Source organism: Staurois parvus, unplaced genomic scaffold (assembly GCF_062004578.1).
Source record: "Staurois parvus isolate SC_StPar_1 unplaced genomic scaffold, SC_StPar_1.0 ptg000270l, whole genome shotgun sequence".
NCBI classification, from domain to species: domain Eukaryota; kingdom Metazoa; phylum Chordata; class Amphibia; order Anura; family Ranidae; genus Staurois; species Staurois parvus.
Genome location: NW_028318066.1, coordinates 2,401,651 through 2,423,410, shown reverse-complemented (window position 1 = coordinate 2,423,410; position 21,760 = coordinate 2,401,651). Strand labels below are relative to the sequence as shown.

At 43.8% G+C, this 21,760-nt stretch overlaps 1 long non-coding RNA gene across 1 annotated transcript in view; it reads left to right on the top strand.

Annotated features, from left to right (window-relative positions):
* LOC149459182 (uncharacterized) overlaps positions 1-21,020 on the top strand; it is a 34,075-nt gene extending 13,055 nt beyond the window's left edge. The window contains exon 3 of the long non-coding RNA XR_016313318.1: positions 20,823-21,020. This is a non-coding gene — a long non-coding RNA (uncharacterized LOC149459182). The remainder of the gene's footprint in view (positions 1-20,822) is intronic.
* Positions 21,021-21,760: the final 740 nt, after the last annotated feature.

Here is a 21,760-nt window from a genome sequence, read left to right as displayed (position 1 = left end):
ATCTGGAGGAATGGAGTGAGGCTAATTCTTGGGGAGCTCTGAAACTGCGGCAGGACAGGAATGTTGGTGGCGCATAGCTCTGAGGAAGTCTCGGCCTTCCTGTTGGGTTCACGAAATTCAGGGTTGATTGCACCTCCTCCCAGTTGGGTGTGGTCTGGTGGGATAACTGGGGTGTTGTGCATGGCCTGATAGGTGGAATATGGGTGGGGTGTCCTCCTTCAGGGGGTGACCACAGTACCCTGAGGGTTGTCATTTCCCCTGTTGCTGCCATGGGCTCTGTTCAGATGTTTTGGAATTTTATTTCTAAAAAAAACTTTTTTTAATTTAACATCCAATTATTTATTGTAATACACTATTGTGAGCATTTTTCTATGTCAGTAAAACTGGGGACTGGTGAGATGAGGAGGGCGACAAAGGCAGTTCTCTGTGAACAAACTTCACTATAATTAACCACTTGCCCTCCTGAGGATTTACCCCCCTTCCGGTCAGCAGGCCTCTTTTTGCTACTCGGCACTGCACTAATTCAACTGATAATTGCGCGGTCATGCAATGCTGCTCCCAAACGAAATTTGCGTCCTTTTTTTCCACACAAATAGAGCTTTCTTTTGGTGGTATTTGATCACCTGTGCGCTTTTTATTTTTCACGCTATAAACAAAAATAGACCAAAAAATTTGAAGAAAAACAATGTTTTTTACTTTCAGCTATAAAAAATATATAGTAAACTCAAAGTTAGTTATAAATTTAGGCCAAAATATATTCTGCTTCATGTTTTTGGTAAAAAAAATCCCAGTATATTGATTGCTTTGTGTGAAAGTTATAGCGTCTACAAACTATGGTATAGATACTGCAATTAACGCCATTTTTTGCTATACAGCGCTGTGCTAGTTTAATGGACAATTGCGCGGTCATGCAATACGGTATATAAATGAAATTTACATCTTTTTTTTCCCACAAATTGAGCTTTCTTTCGGTGGTATTTTATCCCCTGTACGTTTTTTATTTTTTGCGCTATAAAAAAAAAAAGGCTGACTATTTTGACAAAAAAAAAAAACAATATTTTGGACTTTTTGCTATAAAACATGTCCAGTAAAAAAAATGTAAAAACCAAATTTAGTCATAAATTTCTGCCAAAATGTATTCTGCGACATGTCTTTGCTTAAAAAAAATCCCAATACGTGTAAATGAATTGGTTTACGTGAAAGTTATAGCGTCTACAAATGGCGGGAAAGATACTGGGATTTTTTTTTTATTATACTAATAATGGCGGCCATCAGCGACTTATGGTGGTGATCAACGATTTATGACAGTAATCAGCGACTTATGGCGGGACTGCGGTGGACATTTTGACACTGGGGGGGGAACTGACTAGGGTCACTCACATCCCCAGTGACACCAAAAAAAAAAAACACTGACACTGTATTAATGGCACTGGGGAGGAAGGGGTTAACCTTTATTAGGTAAAGAAAGGGTTAAATGTGTGAGGGGAGTGTTTTACTAGGGGGCGGGGGTGTGTACTTCACAGGAACACGCTGATCCCGAGAGATAAAGTCTTCTCTCAGGTTGAGGTGCTGGGAACTGACAGATAGCAGAGCTGTAATGTAAACACTGCAGCCGTGCTATCTGTAAGTGATTACTTGTAATCGCCGGCACCTGGCGGGAAATGACCCGTCGGGAGCCGGTGATGGACACCCGCTGCCACGATCGGTGGGACGGGTAGGGCGGGCACGTGCCTCGCGCACTACCCCTACCTGTTTTGCACAGCGACGTTAAAAGATGGCGCTGTGCGTACAGGTGCCGCCCTGCCGCAGTAAAAACACTGCGGGGGGTCGGCAAGCGGTTAAACTGCTTTAGACCTTTCAGACTGAAGGTCAATTATTTTCAATTAGTGTTTTGTACAGACATTGATGCTTGGTCAGAGAGTGAAGTGTGGTTCATTACACAATGGTGTGTACATTAAAACGTGAAGGAAAAAGTGGACTCTTTGTTTTATTCTATTTCAGTATGCTAGAGATATGAATATGTGTGGGAGATTGGGGACAATACCCCCAGTGTCTTTCCAAGTCTAATCAGGTAATAGAAACATCTTGGGGAGTCTCCCATCTTGTACACTTCACCTGCCTTATTGCAGGCTAATGTGGATGTATGTATGTGGAAGAAAGCTCAGAATTCATCAAAGAAGGGGAAATGTGCCATTACAGGTTACCATTGCTGACCACTGCATCACCCGTCATATAATACCAGCAACAGCCATTTCAAGACTGTTCTCTGTTTTGTGAATGAAAAGGATTGTTCTTTGTAAACAAGTCTGGAAAGGAAGATGGCAGGTTCTAGGTTGAGGCATATTACATACAGGCATCTAACACTAAAAATACGATGACTAGCATGGAGTAGGTTAGAGTAGTGTAGTTTAGTGTAGGCCCTGCCCTAAAAGAGTCTACCTTGTCGTGGTGGGCAGGCTTGTCATCTTTTGGTTAAGACCAGACCAGAACAGACTAGAAAAAAATAGTTATATGTCTATATTTCTAGAAAAAAAGATACAGACAGCTACAGTTCTGAAGAAGTCCCCAAAGTGGGCGGGACAAAATGCGTAAGCTGACACGTGCCTACCCACTCTCTCTGACATCCACATGCCATCTCCACATGCTGTGGTTCATATGTAGACCTTTCACAGCCATACATCTATTCTTGAGCCGTTTGCTAGGCTTGAACTTGAGGACTGGCCACCATCCACGGGAGTGCAGGCAGATTTTTTGCTGGACTTGGACGTTCCATTGTTATTTCAGCCTTTATAATCACAGGACCCAGGGGTCCTATCAGACTGTGAGTTATAGCGATTTGTGATGCTACTTTAATCATATCAGTTGTACAGATCACGGGCTGGACTGGTCATACGAGTTCATGTTGCTTATTTACTCCTACAATATCCTCTATCACATAGGCTGGCTACTGTGTACTATAGTACTGAACTCCCAGTTACAAGCTGACCATCCTCACTCCATGGCTGTCATTCCTTCTCTGGCTATCAGCTGATTGATTTCAGCAGGTTTCATCCATTTTTCTCATGCAATACCTTCCATTGCCTTACCTTCATTACGGCCTCCATCCATCTGGTTCTGGTCACACAAGAGTTTATTTATACCACGTATTGCATGGACTTTGAGGCTTTTGCCCTGTACAGTGACTTTATACCTTGTGATCCTCTTTGGCCAACAGCCATGTCCACACTGGCCTTTGCATATTGCTATATATTCTAATGCTATCTGTTTATGCATTGATGTTTGTTGTTTAGCTGTGTAATATATCTATTTGGTTGGCACTTCCAGGAACCCCCGGTGTGTGCAGTAGGCTTACTCTCCATCTAGTGGGTTTTGGGGGGTTGGGGGTGTCAGTGGGCTGGTACTATCTCCCTCAGCTTCTCCTCTCTCTTTTGTGAGTGCGATGGTGGGATGTGAGGGTCCTCTATCTAGGGGAGGAGTTCCTTGTGGGGGTATTGGGGGGTTGGTTAGGATTGGTGGGGTGGTTTGGGTCAGGGATTGGGTGTTGGAGGGTTGGGTCAGGTTAGTTCCAGTGGACCGACTCCATCCTTTGTCCATCCCTGATGGTTCCCTCTTGATATCTCGGGGGGTAGAGTCCTCTGTCATGCAGGATTATCATGTCTCCGATGGCCTATTACTGTTTATGGTGCATAATAAATTTTATTTGAGGTTAGTTTTTTAGGTGTGCGGTCTTTTTTCTTCTTTTTTTTGCAGGTTCTAGGTTGAGGCTTATTACAAACAGGCATCTAGCACTAAAATTACGATGACTAGCATTGAGTAGGTTAGCGTAGTGTAACACAGCTGATCACATGACAGAGCCGACGTTATCTGCTCTTTACAGTGATCGGTGATCCACTGTGTCCATCCCGAGGGCGTGCATGCGCAAGTAGAGTGGGAGGACGTCACCCTATTGAGCATCTGTGGGGCATCCTCAAATGGAAGGTGGAGGAGTGCAAGGTCTCTAACATCCACCAGCTTCGTGATGTCGTCATGGAGGAGTGGAAGAGGACTCCAGTGGCAACCTGTGAAGCTCTGCTTAACTCCTTATCCAAAAGGGTTAAGGCAGTGCTGTGAAATAATGGTGGCCACACAAAATATTGACACTTTGGGCCCAATTTGGACATTTTCACTTAGGGGTGTACTCACTTTTGTTGCCAGCAGTTTAGACATTAATGGCTATGTGCTGAGTTATTTTGAGGGGAGGGCAAATTTACACTGTTATACAAGCTGTACACTTACATTGTAGCAAAGTGTCACTTCTTCAGTGTTGTCACATGAAAAAGATATAAAAAATATTTACAAAATGTGAGGGGTGTATATTTTTTTTTACAAAGTCCATACTTCTCTTTTAAAATAGTTAATTTGATTTCTTCAAAGGTTACACTGGAAATAAACAAGTTACTACATTTTACTTTTGCTCACCACTTTCTCCAAAAGTTCTCTGTATATTTTGATGACACATTTACCTAAATGTCATATTACTTCACTCAGTTTTAGAAAAACGGGACTTTAATGGTATCTATCAGGTGTGTAACTGCAGATCATGGTGCCCCAATGCAGAATTTTGATGCAGCACCCTGGTGGCCTCCCTGCTATTGTTGATCTTAAAGTTGTTCTAAAGGCTTAAGGTTTTTTACCTTCTTGTATTGTATGCATGAAGCTAAAAACCCTTCATTGTGCAGCAGCCTCCCAGCTCCCCTAACATTCACCTGAGCCTGATCTCTGTATAGCGATGTGCATAGGAGACTCAGCTTTCCTGGGCCTCTCCATCCTCATTGGCTGAGACACAGCAGTGGGAGCCATTGTCAATCACAGCTTGTGAGGAGGGAGCGGGGGGTTCGGCTGAGTCCGGCTCTGCTGTGTCTGATGTAGCGCCCTCTAAGTAGCTAGGTTGTTATTTCTGTAAGACAGAGGCTGGGTAGCAGCCTGGGATGAGTCAGCCTGGGAGTGAGGTAGTGAGTTCACCTCAGGACAGGCTGGGAGGCACTACAGGTCAGGGCTTCTGGAGCCCTCCCACCATTCCAGAAACTTATAGAAGTTTCTGGAAGAGGGGTGGAGGAGGCCTAGGTCTGCATGTTTAGGGGAACTTGGCTAATCTCCTGGCAGAAGGCCAGGCAAAGTGACCATGGACAACCCTTAAATGTGGCAGAGTTTGTGCAGCAGTAGTGTGTTTGATGGATGGAGAGGAAGGTGGGAGTGTGAATCCTGGGAGGGGGCCCCAGGGAGGGGAGCCTACCTACAGGTTGTTTGCTGGACAAAAGTATCTCCACTCCACCATCTCCGAGGGAGGACAACCTGTCAGCTGGGAAGCAGCCAGCCCAGGGTAAGGCCTGAAAGCAGCTTTAACTCATCAAACTGACAGGACAGTGTGAGTACTTTTACACCCCCTGGGCTAGATAAAAGGAGAGAGTGGTCAGGTGCAAGACCCAACTAGTTAGTCAGTTTATTTATTTATTGCAAGTACTTATATAGCACCATCAATTTACGCAGCGCTTTACATATATATATATATATATTGTACACTCACATCAGTCTCTAACCCTCAAGGAGTGTACAATCTAAAATCCCTGAGATTCATACATACACATACTAAGGCCAATTTAGACAGGAGCCAATTAACCTACCAGCATGTCTTTGGAGTGTGGCAGGAAACTGGAGTACCCAGAGGAAACCCACGCAGGCACAGGGAGAACATGAAAACCCCAGGCAGGTGGTGCCGTGGTTGGGATTTGGCCCCAACGACCCTAATACTGCCAGGCGGAAGTACTAACCATTTACCCACTGTGCTGCTAGATCTTGGAATCTTGCCCAGGGATACCCTCAGTGGAGCTGGGTCAAGAGGGGGACTCATCTGGGGTCTGAGGAGGTACACCAAGGGGACTTCAGTGCTCCTTAACAGAGACAGTGCTATTTTTGGATGTACAGCTTTTGTACAGTGTACACGTTGTTAAGACATTTGTCCTCAAGTTTGCAGTTCCTTGGGCATCCAATATACCCCTAGACCCTATCCAAGTTGTTCAGTCCTTAATAAAAAACAATTAAAAACAAGCTCAAAGACTGAATTACTAACTCTGTGCATGTGAAGATGTGGGAAAAATGCATGTTGCCTGACCGTGCAAAGCTTACGGGACCCAAAACTCAGCAGCCCCTGAGGATGTAGTGCTACACTCATGAACGCAGAGACTGGGGCTGGGGAGCGAGCTTGTACAAGAGCCCCTATAGCAAACAGCTTGCTGTGGTGGCACTTCTCAGGTGGGGAGAGCCAGAAGTGCCAACAGGGAACCCAGGAAGAGGAGGATCAGAGCTGCTCTGTGCAAAACCACTGAGTAGAGCATGTAAGTATTTTATTAAATATATACTGTATGTACAAAAAAAACAAGCCTTTAGTTTCACTTTAAAATAAAGTATGTCTATATTGAAGGGGGGTAGTAGGACTAGGGACCAGTTCTGTGGACAGATGTTGTCAGGTAAGAGGGGTATCAGTACATAAAATTAAAGAGGTCCTTCAGTCCCAGACCAAAAAAAATAAATGTCATCAATTACAAATACTGTAGCTGCTGACTTTAAGTAAGTCCCTGGCTTATTAAACCCTGGCTGGTTCTTCACCAGTCTTTGGGCCCCAGGCACCTCCATGCTAACTGTGGGAAGCCGGGTGTGACTCTGCAGCTTTACAGGCAGCTCCCCACTACACATGCTTGTGCCATGCTATGCCCTAGAGATGGTCCTGCAGCCTTTTGGGACCTGTGATGTATTCCAAAAGGTTGCATGCAGAGAGGGTGGGAAGCTGAAGGGGGAAGTGTTAAAACCAAGTCCCCACAGCCCCTAAAAAAAGGAAAGTGTCTGAAAGGTGAGGAGGGCAGGAGGAGGCATAAAAGTGGAACTTCTTTTTAGGAGTTCTGCTTTAACTTTTAACTTTCATTTTTCAGCCAACTATCCTGAATGCAGCAGCTCACTAGTCTTTTTCAGTATCTCAGATCTCAGGGCCTCAGTGTAAATTTTAAGCCCTTGTAACCCTTCCACCACCACAACAAGCAAGTGCTGAAAGAGAAGGCCTACTAGTAAGTAAAAAAACAAATCTAAAAAACAAGATTTGTAGTAGCAACACTAATGACCATTATAATATTCTATATTATGGCATAATTGTTGGTATTAAATCACACTACACACATTTGCAAATACTGTATATGTGAAAGCCACAGTGCCTTGCCAAGGCTCCTCTGTATACTGTGGTCTTAACTCACCATTTTGAGGTTCCGAGTTGGAACAAATATAGCAATGAAAGAATGAAGGGTAGGTTTGCCTGGAGGGAGCCAACTCCTTAAAGGTACAGGAACACATCAGACACCCAGCAAGCGCACAATGGCAGCTGAAAGCATTCAATGTGTCCCCGCATTAAATTCATTTGTGCAGATAAATGGCAACCACCTCAGAAGAGGTTTGGCACTGCGGCTTTCACATACATTTGCAAGTGTGTGCAAAAAAAGCTTCTCTTTCCGTGCAAACTGTTAGACAGGGCTAAATTGGTTTTGTTGCAGGCTAGCTGGTAAGTGTGCTGGAAATTTTCTGTTTGTAATGTGCAAAGCACCTTCCATGTGCTCCTTACTGTAAAGGCTAGTTATAGATTGGGATGGTTGTCATTCATCTGCACATCTTGTCAGTTTTTTCCTGAGGAGACACTCTGGAATGCTTGCTTTAGACATAAAGAGTTAATTACAGTGCTGACCCGCAGTGGCGTCCCGAGGCAGGTGCGGGGGGTGCGCGCCACACCAGGTGACACCTACCGCATAGGGTGACACCGGACCCGCTCCATGAAAAGGTAAGTTGTAAAGCAAGTCGACAATCCCCACAGGATAGATCGGATCTGAGGATTGGGGAGCATAATGGATAGGACTCCGATCCATTATGCTCAATCCACAGATCCAAACCATCCTGCGGGGATCGTCGGCATGCAACTTATACGGGGTGACACCAGACCCGCTCCACGAAAAGGTAAGTTGTAAAGAAAGCCGATGATCCCCACAGGATGGATCGGATCTGCGGATCGGGGAGCATAATGGATTGGAGTCCGAACCATTATGCTCAATCCGCAGATCCGATCCATTCTGTGGAGATCGTCGGAGGGGATCTCACCAAGTGTTATCGCACCGGGTGACACCAACCCTAGGACGCCCCTGCTGACCCGGTTTCTCCTTACTGCACAGCCTGCAAAGGGGGATTTGTTACTAGCAACAATAATGCTTAAATCTCCTCCTGTGTGTCTGATGTCAGCTCTTTTAACTGGAGACATCACAGGGGATACAGAGTCGGTGTCAACAGAAACCTCTGCAATCCTTAATAATAAAGTACTGGGTTTGTGGTATCTTCACATATACACCAATTTTTAATGTTGAATTTGACTTAAGGACCCCCCTAATAGGTCCCCTTTTACTCCCAGGCCCCATATCAGCAGCATGGGCTAACATGGCTATTGTTATACCATTGGTACCCACAACTTTATAATCCATGGCATTATTTGAAATTCATAACCCACAAAAACAGTAAAAATGTTTGGCTGATAATTATTGCGATCTTTCCTTTTTTCATCAATGCCAGCACTGATTTTCTGAACTACTTTATACAGTGCAATATGTTTCACCAAGGCTTTTCACCCATTTTGTATGTGTATTAGGCTGCTGAAAATCATCTTCTCATTCAGTGAGTATTGTGACGAACGCGGTGCCCGACCCCTGCCCTTCTCACCAACTTGTGACAAAGCACCAGCCGATCTCACACCGCGCTGTCACTTGCGTAACAATGCCACTCTCAGCTGCACCCTGCACAAAGATTTTCCAGCTCGCAGGACCACAACCAGGGGCAGACTGACATCTCATGGGGCCCCTGGGCAATAGGGGATCATGGGGCTCCTGTGTCCTTGCCCAAACTCAAAAAAGCCTATGAAAAAGGTACCAGGGGCATCTCATGGGGCCCCCTACTGACCCCGGGCCCTCGGGCAGTGCCCGAGTTTCCAAATGGTCAGTCCGCCCCTGACCACAACCTAGGTGCCAGCAGCCTCAGAGCGATGGCCACTGGGTTAAGTTAATTATGCAATTAACCCTTCAAACTCCAAACTGCCACCAGATAGCTTTGGGACTATCAACCCTTCACAATGTTAGCAAGAACAAACATGAACAATAAATGTCTGTAACACACACTGTCACCAGAGACAGGTATATTAAGAGGGTTATTATATACAGTAGCACTTTTCAAGAGACAGGGATTCTTTAGTTTGCATTAAAAGTCTTAGAGATAATTTTAACACTTTTAAAAATAGAGTTTATTAATGAAAAAGTCAAATGGTGCAATTAAATTATTTACAGAAAAAGATGTTACAAAGAAATAAAGAGTACAATAAAGTAACAGAGAAAAAGGAAAGGAGGTAAGAAAGCAGAATACTTGCAAAGTCCTTGGTTTTAGCAGAGTCCAATTGTCCAAGCAAATAACGTTGCCTTGGCTCTCTTGGGTGTTTCTTGGTTGATGGTAAATGAGAGCTCCCCTACTAGATCTGGTCAGTCCCTTTTCTATGATATCAAAGAGGTGTTGCCTGAGAACAACTGACCAATCATCCGGTTTAGGGGATGGGTGCTAGGAGGTCACCAAATTTATTACCAAGTTCCAACTACAGTTTCATACTAATATTAACAACTTCCAATATGTGCAGGTGGTATTCTAGCAACTGGCAGATTATTATTCAGAATTATATTTAGATCCCAGGGATACCAAACACAGCACAGCATACCTTTGTCACCCAGGAGGGAGGAGACTGCTTTCTCCCCTTCCCTATGTAATACCATAGTTATGTATGACCTTGATTTGTTCAGTATGATATTCCCCATTCAAATATATACCCAAAATTAATGTGCCCTGTTCCTGTTGAATTCTATTAATTGTATGTGGAATTGTTACGTTGTGGGATAGACGTTTTATGGCATGCTCTATATTCCTAGAGCCTTAAAGGTCACATGTGACGGCTTGACTGAGTTATTATTGTTTTACGATAGGGCAGTGGAAAGTGTTTTTCATGGTTTGTGGAAATAGACATCCTGCCTAGACTAATTAGCTGTTTACAGCTCTGGTCAGGTCTGGACACTGCATCTTTTTGTGTTTTAATTAAGATAAGAGGTTCTTTTGAAGTTTGTTAAAAGTTTAAGCTACAAATTCCATAGTTTGCAAAGGGGGGGAGGCAGTAGGAACACTGCTCATGAGACTTTCACACGATGGCTTTTGAGTACAACTTCCATGTCTTTATTGCGCACAATTGTTACAGGTATCACTGTGCAAATTCATAGAGCAACCTCTTTGTCAACACTCAGAGCCCATTCACATTAGTGCGTTGTGTTAACGCTCAGTAATGCACAATTATCAGTGTTGGTGCAATGTGGTGCCATTCATTCTGAATAAAGCAGTCAATCTTTCTAGTGCATGTGTTTTAAAATATATGGACTAATTAAAGTATAACTAAAGGCAAAATGTTTTCTTTAGTTTTAGATAGAGTGGAGATGGATTAGAACACTTATCACTTTCTATTGCTGCCTGTGCCCCCTGTTAAAGAGATTCACCCTCTTTATTTTTGCTGTTTATCATTATCATTGAAAGTGAAAATAAAAGAAAATCCCAAATTTTGGGTTGTCCCCAGAAAAGTAGAAGATGGGAAATCTTCCAATAGGGACACTAGTTCTGGTTACCTGGGGGTCCCAAAGGAATTCCCTTAATTTGCATGGATTTCCTTTTACTTCCTGTTTAGCTATGGGACAGGAAGTGAAGGTAAATCTTTGCAATGGGACACAGATGTCAAAACAAAAAAAAATCTGGCAGAGGTTATTCCTCCCTTGCTCTATCCAGTATGAAAAAAAAGTTGTGCCTAGTTCTACATTAACCTTTTATAAGTGCATGGTGCATGTCACATTATGCAAAAGAAAGTTATTTAGTCTGAATAGCATCCCATTTTACATGGAATAATTAACCGCCTGTAAATTCTCACTGAATGTCACATTGTGTGTTACATAGTCATTCATTCTGAGTGGCACCCCGATGCACCTTGTCAAAGGGCAGTGCCTGTCTGTCAAGCACCTTTTTTGGTTTGGTTTGGTGTGTTAGGCCACCCATTTCAATGAATGGACTGCCTTAATGCACCACACATTTAGACATGTGCACTGTGACACCTCAATGGTGTGAATGAGCTATTAGGGACATATTGGCAAAGCACTGAATGTGACACTCCAAGTATTTAATGATGGTTAATCATTCCCTGTACTTTTAGGCGCTTGGACTAGGGAGAATGACTGCTTATTGTATAGGTCACTAGATCTTAGTTTCGAGCTAAGTAAAGCCCTGTATACACGTTGAAAATATCGGACGAATGATCGTCCGTTTTTTTTTGCATGCTAGTATCATATCGAAAGTGAAGAGGTTACTAAAGTTACGAAAATTCTTGAATAAAAATTCAGAAGTGATGTAATAGAATGTAGCACTACCCTCTTAGGAGTTGCTAAAGATTTGGGTCCCCCTATAGTCCTGCACAGTCAGGCAACACGCATTTTCTTCAGACCTTGCACACTGGAGTTAATAAACAGTCTTTGAGCTTGGTTTTTAGGTTTTATTAAGGGGTTTGAACTTCGATGGAGTTGAGAGGTGTATGGGATGCCCAAGGAACTACAACTTGAGGACAAACTCCTTAGCAACTATGTACAAGTCTCTATACAGCAAAATCTCTTCTTGGAGAGTTCTCCTGGTGTATCACCCCAGATCCAAGATTAATTCTTTTCTTCACCCAGCTGCCTGAGGGAATCCCTGGGCAAGAATACAAGAAGCTGCCACTTTAGATGAAAGCAGTCCCAGATGAGGAGCTAGTCAGGTTTCCCACCAGAATGCTCTCTCCCCTTATCAGGCCCAGGGGGTGTAGGATTACTCACTCAGTCCTCTCCAGTAATACATGAACATAAAATATGCATCACTAAAAATTGGATATTAAAATAGATAATAAAATGTACATGATATACGTGTGCAAATGAGCAACATAACTTAGTGCTGAAACCAATGATGTAAAGCAATCTCAAATATCCTGAAGGAAAAAGGTGCATATAGTGACAATAGTGCCAAAGCCAGTCTATTCAGTCGTATTGCAAAATGATAAAAACAATCCGTGACATCTGTGGCTTAGAAAGTGAATGTTGATTGCACTAACCAGATAGCGCAATTATTGCGCATTGGAGTAAATAGGACCTACTCCTGGTCATCTGGATCTGGAGCACTGCAACGTGGATCATCACCAGGTCACCAGCATTCAGGTACTATGCGTCTGAAGGTAGAAAGCTCATCATCAGGTATTCCGTCATCAGCCACCAGAGGAATGTTAAGCCGCTCTCATATGTCAGGAATCACCTTAGGGGGGGCTCGCAGGACAAACAAGCCCAGAAGAGAGGTATCCGATAGTGTAGTATTTTTATTAAAGGATGTAATATAAAAACAGGTAAACAACTTACATAAAATATCAAGATGGCCACCGGTCGTTCATAAGGACCGTGCGGGCTAAGGTCACTGTGTGGGGGCACCTTTCTGACGCGTTTCGTGTAAGTACACTTTTTCAGGTGCCCATCTGACCACAAAACTTTCTCCCACTCCTTCTCTGAATCATTTAGATGTTTACTGGCAAACGTCAGACTTTCACATTTACATGTGCCTTCTTGAGGAGGGGGACCTTGCGGGCGCTGCAGGATTTCAATCCATGGAGGCATATTGTGTTACCAATGGTTTATTTGGTGACTGTGGTCCCAACTGCCTTGAGCTCATTCACAAACTACTCCCAAGTAATTCTGGGTTGATCCCTCATTTGTCTCATCATCCTTACCCCATGAGGCGAAATCTTGCTTGGATCTCTAGACCGAGGGCAACTGATGGTTATTTTGTATTTCTTCCATTTGCGAATAATCACTCCAACAGTTGTCTCTTCTCACCAAGCTTCTTGCTGATGGTCTTATAGCCAATTTCAGCCATGTGCAGGTCTACAATCTTGTCCCTGATGTCCTTTGACAGCTCTTTGGTCATTTGCCCATAATGATGGTGAGGTTTGAATGGAAGAAAGAGATTCTGTGCACAGGTGTCTTTAGGAGCACCTTCTTAAATTGACAGGACTAATCTGTGGCCCACATGAGCACATAGCCAGTCTGTAGGAGCCAGAATTATTGTTGGTTGGTAGGGAATCAAACACTTATTTTACTCACTGAACTGCAACTCAATTTAAAGCATATTTTTTTTTCTGGATTATTGTTTGATATTCTGTCTCTATCATTTAAAATATACCTATGATAAAAAATGATAGACCCTTCATTTCTTTGTAAGTGGGAAAACTTACAAAAGCTGCAGGGGATCAAATAATTGCATTCCCCACTGTATACCCAGGTCCAGCCAACAATTAAAGTGATCACTTAAAAGTGTCTGGAAACCTATATTTTTTTAATAAAAACATGTCACCAACTTACCTGCTCTGTGCAATCATTTTGCACAGAGTAGCCCCAATCCTACTTTTCTGGGGTCCCCTCTGCCAAGTGCCCCCCATAGCAAGCCGAATGCTATGGGGGCACTCATGCAGGCTCACTCCTAAGACACATCTGTGTGTCCATTGACACACAGAGTAGAGTGTTGCTCGGCTCTGCCCCCTGCTCTCTCCGCACTGGCTGCGATTGACAGTTGCCAATGGCTCCTGCTACTGTCTCTGAGGGAGAGAGCCTCAGTGCTGGATCGAGATTGGACTTAGGTAAGCATGTTGGGGGGGAGCTGCACTCGGAAGGTTTTTTTTACCTTTATGCAGTAAAGGCATTAGGTTAAAAAAAGACCTTCAGCCTCTAGAATCATTTTAAGGAGAAGAAAAGATGATTATTAATTTTTAATTTTATAGCCACCGTTTAAGTTCCAATTTCCAGAAACTGTTAGTAAAAAGCCTGCATAGAGTGTCTTAGTGCCCATGATTGGACTTTATTACTATTGCAGCCATTACTAGCATTACTAGCACCTGAGGGGCTTCTTTTGAAAACCCAGGGACTATTGATTCTAATGGGAAACAAAGAGGTGCTGATTTGGTGCAGACTGAAGAGTGCTGTAAATGCTGACTATTATTATTAAGGTAGGCATACATGGACGGGCTGAATCAGTCTACATTTAGGCTGTGAATGGCTCTGACAACACCACCCAGGTTGATCAAATCAACTGAGTTAGGTGGAAAATATTCCGTCAAAGAGTGACTGCATCCTATCAGATGCATGCCCTATTCAGGTATTCAGACAGCCGCGGTTGCTGTGGCTGTCTGAATACTATGCTTGGCATGTAGTGTGGAAGTAGAAATCGATTGCTTTTCTCTCATTCAATCTATGGAATGAATGAGAAAAATCTAAATGTGTATTGCTAGCTTTAGTGGAGGGGGATTTTGCTTATACCAGCTACTGTACCTAAATAAAGCAGAGAGTGATTAAAGATCTTTTGAGGTTTTAAGACCTGTATATTAGAACACTCAGAGCAGCTAGCTGTACTGTGTCATTGTACAGGTGTGTAAGTCTGATAACCAGTGACTAAGTAGTAAGTGTTTCTGCTTCAGAATGCAAAAACAGATCCTCTCTGAATGTAGCAACCAGCCCAGAAAACCACATCTGGAATATTACTTCCCTCTGTATTTTATTGTATGAGTAAAGCAAGCCTTAAGATTTCTTTAAAAAGTTTTATAATAAAGGCCAGCAGTCTAAAAAAAGAAATAAAGAGTTCAAGAAATAAATTACAAAACACAGCAACCTATAACAACTCAACTCATTAAAATGACTAACGTAGGGCCAACATAAGCTAGATTCTGATCGGTTATCAGTTGGCAATTGTATTTATTTCTTTGCTTCTTGCGTTGGTTTATTGAATAAAAAGGTTAGTCTAGCAGGATGTTAGGACAGAAACCTCAAAAGCTGGTGTTGTTTTACTGCAGATAACCAGGGGCGTATCTGCTGCAAGGCAAACAAGGCGCTTGCCTAGGGCAGCAGTTTTCAGGGGGGAGGCCCTGCCCCCAAGCAGAAGGGACAAAGGACCAGGGCTTGGCAGGTTAGGAGAGCTTGGCAGGGCTCGGGCGGGAGGCAGGCTCAGGTGGAAGGCAGGGTTTAGACAGGGGTGGGCTCAGCAAGTTTTGAGCAGGGGAAGGTGGGCTCGGCTTATGTCATCTTGAGTTAATGGCAAGCCAGCTGTCTTACCCTCTCTGTGCCTTCCCGGAGCTCTGATTCCCTGTTGTACCCACTGCCATCATTAAGATCCGGCAAGAAGCCCAGAGCCGGACTGACCATTGCAGCTATGCTCCGCTTACCCGGCCTCTCTGCAGCCAGCCGGCTGTCTATTCCATTCACTGCATAGGGCCGGAGGGCGGAGCCTAGAGGTCAGCTGACAGTGCAGAGGGGGTGCAGAAGAGGAGACCATCGCTGCATGGCAGGTATCAGTGCAGCCGCAGACACCACGGACCCCAGATAAGGGCCCCTTTACTTGTCAAAGAGAGTCTCCCCCTCTCTCTCTCCTCCCCTCTCTCTTCTCCCCCCTCTCTGTTCTCCCCCCCTCTATGTTCTCCCCCCCCCTCTCTTCTCTCCCTCACTCTCTCTCCCTGTCTCCCCCTTTCTTCCCCCCTCTCTCTCCCTGTCTCCCCCTCTCTCTCCCTGTATCCCCCTTTCTTCCCCCCTCTCTCTCCCTGTCTCTCCCTCTCTCTCCCTGTCGCTCCCTCCCTCCCTCTCTCTTCTCCTCACTCTCATTTTGCACAAGATAAAAGTAGTCTGGGGGCTAACAAGCCTCTGGATTACTTTTACAGGCGGCGGAAGGGTGTCCCTCCCCCTCCTGCCACCGACGCCTTTACCAGGCTCTACCATGCAGTCCCAATGCAAACGATCAGACTGATCTGTGTCTGATCACATGCATTGGGAGGCCAGAGGAGAGATTTGGGGTCTAATAGACCCTAGATCTCTCCATAAACAGGAACTGTCATGGCGTATGCTATCACAAGGGATGTTGTTCATCCCTTGTAATAGAAATAAAGTTGATCAAAAAAAAGTTAAAAAGGTACAGTGTACAAAAAAAATGTAAATAAAGAAAAAATAAAATTAAAAAAAAATGAAAGCACCCCCGTTCCCCCATGCTCACAGGCACATAGGTCCCTCACGCATATGTAAATGGAGTTCGCACCACACATGTGAGGTACTGCCATGAAAGTCAAAGTGAGAGTTCTAGCACCAGACCTCCTGTGTTACTCTAAACAGGTAACTTGTAAAGGCTTTTAAATTTTGCCTATGGAGATTTTTAGGTACCATAATTTGGCACCAAATGGTATACCATGGCTGGAGTGGGACAAATTCAGATGGTGGGGGTTGCCCGATTTTAGTCTTTCTGGGGAAGGAGGGGACGCCCAATTTTAGTCTTGCCTAGGGCAACACAAAACCAAAGTACATCACTGCATATAACAATTCATCTTATAGAATGAAATACTGAAATAACAAAACATCATTTTTTTCTCTGTACTTTCCATTAAAGTACTGAAGTATTAATTAAAGTATTAACCACTTGCCTACCAGGCACTTATACCCCCTTCCTTACCAGGCCAATTTTCAGCTTTCAGCGCTGCCGCACTTTGATTGACAATTGCGCGGTCATGCAACATTGTACCCATATGAAATTTTGATAATTTTTTTCTCACAAATAGAGCTTTCTTTTGGTGGTATTTAATCGCCACTGGGCGCTTTACTTTTTGTGCTATAAATAAAAAAAGTGCAAAAAATTTGAAAAAAAAAAAAAGTTTGTTTCTTTTATAAAATTTTTCAAACAGGTATTTTTTCTCCTTCACTGATGTGCGTTGATGAGGCAGCACTGATGGGCACTGATAGGCGGCACTGATGGGCACTGATAGGCAGCACTAAAGGGCACTGATAGGCAGTACTAATGAGGTGGCACGGATAGGCGGCACTGATAGACAGCACTAATTAGGGGTCACGGATAGGCGGCACTGATATGCAGCACTGATAGGCGGCACTGATAGGTGACACTGATTATGGGTACTGATAGACGGCACTGACTGGCATCACTGCTGGGCACTGACTAGCGGCACTGACTGGCAAAACCCCTGGGCACTGACTGGTGGCACTGACTGGCAGCACTGCTGGGCTGCACTGGTGGGTGGCACTGGTGGGCAGCACTGGTGGGTGGGCACAGGTGGGTGGCACTGGTGGGCACAGGTGGGTGGCACTGGTGGACACAGGTGGGTGGGCACAGGTGGGTGGCACTGCTGGGCACATGTAGGTGGCACTTCTGGGCACAGGTAGGTGGCACTGCAGAGTGGCACAGGTGGGTGCACTGCTGGGCACAGGTGGGGGCACTGCTGGGCACAGGTGGGTGCACTGCTGGGCACGGGTGGGCGGAGCTAGTGGGCGCACTGCTGGGCGGAAGTTGCGGGTGTCACTGCTGGGCACCGATCATCAGGGCACTGATCATCAGTGCCCTGATGATCGGTGCCGATCCCCGCTCTGACAACTGCCGGTTCTCGGCAGTACTTTCCTCACGATCTGACAGCGTGAGGAAAGTGCAGCCGAGAACCGGCACTTGCATTTCCATGTGATCAGCGTGTCATTGGACACCGCTGATCACGTGGTAAAAGGCCGGTATGATCGGCCTTTTACCACATCTCGTGATCAGCTGTGTCCGTAGGACACAGCGATCACGGAGATCGCCGGGTGCGCGCCCCCTGGGGCGCGCAGGAGAGCGCGTTCTGGGAGGACGTCAGAACTGGCCGGCCGCGGTGAAGCCGTCATTCGGCTATGCGCGGTCGGCAAGAGGTTAATAAATCATCCAGTTTTATCTTGAACCAGTGAATAAGGTATTGTCTTTATAAATATGACAAAATACATACATTCATTAACAAAAACAAACTCAAAAAATCGAGTAAGGAATTACATTTGCATTGCAGTACAGATACAATCCCAGCATGCATTCAAATGACAATACCTTTTTTTTACCACAGTGCAAAAAAATGAATGCATCTACGTTGCAGCAAATTGATTCATACATGTTGACTGCCAACACGTGTATATCTTGCTTACTAAATTGCGATGGCTTTCTCAACTGCCTTGTAATTTTTACTAGGATTATAAAACAGCCCATCACAATAGATTGACAATTAAACTATTCAGGCAAGGGGAATTAAACAATAAATACAAGGGGAATTCTGACAACTGCCATACAGAGGCTATTGTCAAGAGATACTTTGAACCTGTTTTGAGTTGTAATTAAGCTGGGTAAAATCAATGGTGGAGTTAAATAGAGAGAATAACAAATTAACAAAAATCATAATTGGTTGTAACAATATCAACTTTCTGTGTGCTGATTCTCCAGTTGATTTTTCATGTCTTAAAACAGACAAAAAGGTAGTTTCAATAAAAATAAAGATGTTTCGGTACACAAAATGGTAAAATGATGTAAAACAACTTCATTAAAGTGTCATATGAAGTGATTAAAGAATGCTGAACTAACTTAGCTATGATGGCGAGGGGAATGTGCAAAGTGCTAGGTGATAAATGAATTATTATGCTTTGGCCCCTCCCAATTCCATTGGAAACATTACTAACTGCTAGAGGCACCGAGGGCAGGACAGCATACCATGAGCTAGGACGGCAATGCTTACAAAGTATTGGCATCCTCTTACCATCACTACAGCAGTCTGGTTGTTGGGATATTACCCTAATAAGTGACATGCTCAGGAAGGCATAGCACTATTCATATCTTGCTGCAACTAAATACATTTCACAATTAAATTAACAGATTCATTTGCTAATTATGATGAGCAAAATACTCAGGAAAAATTACATTAAACCAGGAGAAAAAGTAAAAAAAGAATGAAAGTACAAGGGTCTGAATTATGGTAAAAAAATATATTTTCATATTTTAGTGCCGCTGAAAGAAAAATATGTCAAATTGCTCTGGGTGACATACACATTTTTATACACGAGGACCATTATAAGTGGTTTCAGAGCTAAACTATTTTACAGTACATGATACTGTAAAAATAATACACATTCATAAATCACAACTCTAACTACACGTACATACAATTAATTTTGCACTCATTTAAATCACACAAATATATTACTAGAATTAAAGTCAAATATCTATTAATTGAACGCCACATAGTTCAACTAGAGACGTCGCTTTTGTCATTGAGGTTCTTCTTAGTTTTGTTCATACTAATTAGCATGGGAATACCCAGTGTTTCTGTCATGGTCATCATTTTCTTTATTTTGTTATGCTTCTTTTCTTTACCTCTAAAAAAAAACCAAAAAAAAACCAAAGGTTAAAATATAAATATGACATAATGCATCTTGGGAGACTTGTTTGTAAACGCCATGTTTGAATCATATTTATAATTGCAGTGTGTTTGACACAGTCTAAATAAGCCCCAACTTCTATTCCACATGTGCCGAATCCATCCCTCCAGGTCATTTCATGTGGCCGTCAGCTGCAGCACCCCCTAGTCTTTGCCCCCACCTTGCCTGAGCAGTCAGTAACTGGAAGGGAGACAGAACCCCTCAGCCAGATCCTCCGTCACTCTGTGCAGCCAGGGACAGGCTCATCTCCATCCCCTCCTCTCCTGTCTCAGCAGTCAGTAGCAAAGAAGAGGATTGAGCTCCTCCTACAGATCCTGTGTCTCTCTTTGCAGCTTAGGACAGGCCATCTCCACCCCCCACCCCCTTTTCTGTCCCAGCATTCAGCAGCAGAGAGGAGTACAGACCTTCTTTGCCAGATCCTGCATTTCTCCATGCAGCCATGGACAGGATCGTCTCTGTACCCCCTTTCCCATCTCAGCAGTCCACAGTAGAGAGGATGACAGATCTCCTACATATGCTGTGCCTCTCTGTGCAGTTGCAGCATTCCCTCGTTTCTGCCTCCCCTGGTCTCAGCATTCAGCAGACTCCAGTCCTTCTCCAGACCCTACCCTTTCTGCTTCCAAGCTCTGCCCCAAGTTTATTCCCTGCAGCAGCAGTAAGGGGGGTGCACTGTAATGCAATGGAGAGTGGGGGACTCTTGACTTCTGATGGTGGGGGGCTCTTGACATCTGATGTAAGGGAGGGTGGGGAGCTCTGGACATCTAGTCTTACAGGTACAACTGGCCCTTTGAGGGCAACCATAATGCTGGTGCAGCTAGACATGCTGATGCGGTTAGACACCCCTGTTCTATTCTATTTTCTCTCACTACAGAAGCCTTGGCATTGGTGTAAGACATGAATTAGGGCAACACTTTGGCTAGCATACATATTGAACCCCTTGACTTTCGTCTAGGCTACAGGTACTCAGTGTGTAACAAATCTGGCCATTCATGGCAATAGCCAAGTTAGGTAGATGTAGACAGGCCAGGAGGCTACCAAGAGTCTACATTCGTTCAGACGTTTCTGGATGCCCTCTAGCCATAAATAATTTATTCAGACAGTTCTGTATCTGCGTGGCAAGCTCTTGCCCTGGAAAAGCAGTCATTAGCCTACAAATAGACCAGTTAAAGACAGAGGGCCTAAAATGAGCTTTCCCTGTGATCATCTGCACATACAAGAGGCTTTTTAAATACTTAAAACGAAACTTCACTCTCTCAATCAGCATGGACTATTTCTAATCCTTATGCTGCTAGCATTAGTAAAGTATATCATATTTACTTGTTTTAACCTTTTCTTTTTTTGTATTCCTTCATTAACTTCCTGGTTTCCGTGCCTAAGGAAATGATGTCATGCATCCCAGGAGTCTTCAGGAGGGGAAGGAGCTCAGCCAATGCCTGAGCGAAGGACAGATGGATTCCAGGAAGTAACTGCTATGTGAAACATCTGCCCTTACTCAAGATGACCACTGCCAGAAATGCCAGGAGGTGTTTTTCAAAATGTTTTCTTAGCAAAATAAAGCATGGAGGCATGAATGGATGGAGGAGTTTGTTTTGAATATTAAAAATGAATTGTATAGCATTTTTGGTTTGTGGTGCTCAGATGCAGTGCAGTTCCACTTTAAGTTGGAATCTAAGCATTTGAATCTGAGGTTTAAATCGTCTTAACTTACCCAATCTCCTTCACCTTCTGAATAACCCAGGGCAAGTTAGGTCTGGAGTAAAGAATCTTGCCTTCTTTTGTGATAAACCTGGAAGAAATACATAGTATTTGAGAACACTTCATAAGTGTTTATTAGCATTAAGATATAAACAGCAGATATGCATATAATCAGAAACTGGCTAGTTTTTGCTCATATCAATGTAAACATTTGTTAAAAGTTAATTCTACAAATATACTGTATGAATATAGCACAAAGCACAGCACCTGCCCTCCCCACAATGCAGCACTTAGGACCTCAGCAGCCCATCACCAGGATCCAGTACAATCACATGGGGTGCAATTATCCCCAATAATGGGTATTTTTTCCCCACTTCCATTCTCTTCCAGCTCAGTGGCTAAGTAATTAGCACTCCTGCCTGGCAGCACTAGGGTCGTTGGTTTGAATCCCAACCATGACACTATCTGCATAGAGTTTGCATGTTCTTTCAGGGCAGGGACTGATGTGAATGTACAATATAAATGTAAAGCGCTGCGTAAATTGAGGACCCTATACAAGTACCTGTAACAAATAGTAAATAAATTCTAATCTTAATACTTACATCACAGCTTCAACACAA